Consider the following 3,267-nt stretch of genomic DNA (forward strand, 5'->3'; position numbering starts at 1 on the left):
TTATATGTGTTTTCAAAGAAAAAGAAAAAAATCAAAAATCTTTAAAAATTGTTAAAGTCCATGAATTATTTTGGTATTGCTTTGATTAATTTGTAGATATGTTTTTTTGATGTCAACAGTTTCTCTCTCTCTCTCTCTCTCTCTCTCTCTCTCTCTCTCTCTCTCATAGTTTTCATGAGTGTGGTCTAAATTAAAATCGATAGATTTTTTTTTATTATTTGCAAAAATGTAGTTTATTCTTTTTTGAAAAACATAATAAAAAGTTTGGGCCACAGAGCATTTTGCAAGCTACAGGTTATGCAGTATTGTCAGATTTTGTATAAACTATACATGGAAAACTCAATGTTAGAAAATAAAAATAAAATTGGGATCACGAGACTCGTTTTCTGTCTACAAATCGAAATAGATAAAGTCCCTACACATTCGATCATTAGAGACGAAATATGCCAAAAGGATTTCAAACTCATAAGTCGAAAACAGACTGGGCTAGGACGAAAAATTTTGTCCTGCCTTTTTTTAGTTGTAATCTCTGTCCTGCCTTTTTATTTTTCACTCTATTGGTCCTGCATGTTTTTTTATTAGTTTATTCTGACTTTTTTTTTACATAAATTGTCATCCTGCCTTTTTTTTTGCCAAGTTGCTCATCCTGCCTTTTTTTTTAACTCAAAACTCCTGTCCTGCCTTTTTCTCAAATTTCATTCTAGCCCCCCCAATAAAAATCAAATGGTAGCTCCCTAAGATGGCGGAAGACACCCGATCTATACCCTAAGGACAATATATCTAATGAGGAAGAAAATTACAATTTCGGTCAAGTCGAGTTACTTGTCGATCTCCTTTTGTTGAAAAGGGTCATTTATCTATCTATTATACTGTTCAGGGGGAGGGGAGAATCGAAAAAAAAATACACAAATATGGATAAAAGAAGGCGAAAGATACAAAAGGGATAGTAAAAATCTTGACCAAACTGACAATGGCATGACAAAAACTCATCAGCCGAAATAAACGTGCGAAAAAAGATCAAAAGCCAAACAAAACTGAGCAGCACGAAACTCTCAAAAAAGGGGTGATCTCAGGTGCTCCAGAAGGGTAAGCAGATCCTGTTTCATATGTGGCACCCGTCACTTGGCGATTTTGCAAATAAAGAAGGAATGTGTTATAATTTTCGAGGAACTCCCCCCCCCCCCCCCCCCCAAAAAAAAACATGAACTACAGGGTGTCAAATCGATGAACATGCTTAAAATAGGCTCCTTTTCATAAAAAAGAATTGATGAAAATGTATTTGTATTTAGTGTACAGTGGCAAATATTACATGCATATAAGGACGAGAATATGTAAGTGTGATATGAATATGAATAAATCTTTGCTCTGTACAAGACATATTTTGCTTGCTTAGCCGAATTTCTAACAAACTAGTTGACAAACCGTCTCTGACAATCTCTGGAAATCCAAATAGCATCGGTTTTGATTGTCCAGATTTTTTGGTTTTATTTCGGGGAAAAGGGGTGCGTTTTACGTACAGTGGCAAATATTACATGCATATCAGGACGAGAACATGTAAGTGTGATATGAATATGAATAAACCCTGCTTTGTTACAAGACATACTTTACTTGCCTAGCCGAATTATCAACGAACTAGTCGACAAACTGTCTCTGATATTCTATGGAAATCGTAATCGCATCGCTTTTGATTAAGTCCAGATTCTTTTGTTTTATTTCGTGGAAAAGAAAATACAAATTTTCAGATACCTCTAACAAAACCGGGGGGAGGGGGTCACATTCTGATATATCTCTCACCATCTCAGTCCAACGCTTTACCGTATTATTTGTCATATCAGTTGATCTTTGTTTTTTAAGATTAAGACTCCAGATTCTTATGTTTTATTTCGTGGAAAACGGGAGTGGTAAATACAAATTCTCCGCTAACTCTTACATAGATGTGATTTTATATGAGTAAAATTTGACCCTCACAGTCATAACCGAAGTCTTATAAGCGCAATATTATGTTGTATATATTAAAACACCACATAGATAAATATTTTCTTAAATATTGTTCATAAAAAAAAGTCTGGTTTTTAATCATAAAAAAAAACCCAAACAAAACATGTAAAATATAGGCAAAACTGTATTCGAGTGTAACATTTAGCGAAGGGTAATTCTTTTGCTTTATGAATTTATGGAAAACTTTCTTTGTATATCATTTTGACTCCGGAGTTAAATTTCATTAATATTCACCAACTTGCAAATAAAGAGGAAAAAATCCTGGGGATTTGTCCCTCATTCTTTTCCATAGAATTGCAGTACTTCTACGCATCGTTATTGTCTTTCAATTTAACATAAAACGATTTAATATTTGTACTATATTCGAAGTCAACACCAAAAATCTTTAATTCTGCACAAGTACATGTCATCCTATCATTGTTTTATTTTGACTTTACGTTCTGTTTTTTTAACTTAACATTTTACTGTTTCAAGTCAAGACCAAACTTCTTCAAATTTACATCGTGTAGTTTCAAGTCAACACATTGTATGATAAGCCTCTCGTGACGTCATAATGATATAACATCGTGCTATCTGAGCTCAACAACACGTACTTTCAACTGTACGTCGTGTAGTTTTGACTGAGCATATTGTATGGCAAGCCTATCGTGACATTCTAATGATATAACAACGTGCTATCTTAGCTTAACATCACGTACTTTCAGCTGTACGTGGTGTAATTTTAAATGGGAAAATTGTGTAATAAGCCTATCGTGACATTATAATGATATAACATCGTGCTGTCTTAGCTGAACAACACGTACTTTCAACTGTACGTCGTATAGTTTTAAATGAGCATATTGTATGGCAAGCCTATCGTGATATCATTATGATATAAGATATTGCTATCATAGCTCAACATCACGTACTTTCAACTGTACGTCGTGTAGTTTTAAACGAGCATATCGTTTGGTAAGCCTATCGTGACATTCTAATGATATAACAACGTGCCATCTTAACTTAATATCACGTACTTTCAACTGTACGTTGTGTAGTTTTAAATGAGCAAATTGTATAATAAGCCTATTGTGACATTATAATGATATAACATCGTGCTATCGTAGCTTAACATTACAAAATTTCAACTGTACGTCCTGTAGTTTCAAGTGAGCATCTTAGCTTAACACGTTGCATCGTGTTGGTTTAAGTCAACAAATTGTATGGTAAGCCTTTCGTTTCAATATAGTGGTGTAGCATCGTGTTATCTTAACTTAACATCATGTACTTTCA

The sequence above is a fragment of the Mytilus californianus genome, unplaced genomic scaffold (assembly GCF_021869535.1).
Source record: "Mytilus californianus isolate M0D057914Y unplaced genomic scaffold, xbMytCali1.0.p SCAF_6, whole genome shotgun sequence".
Taxonomy (NCBI): Eukaryota; Metazoa; Mollusca; class Bivalvia; order Mytilida; family Mytilidae; genus Mytilus; species Mytilus californianus.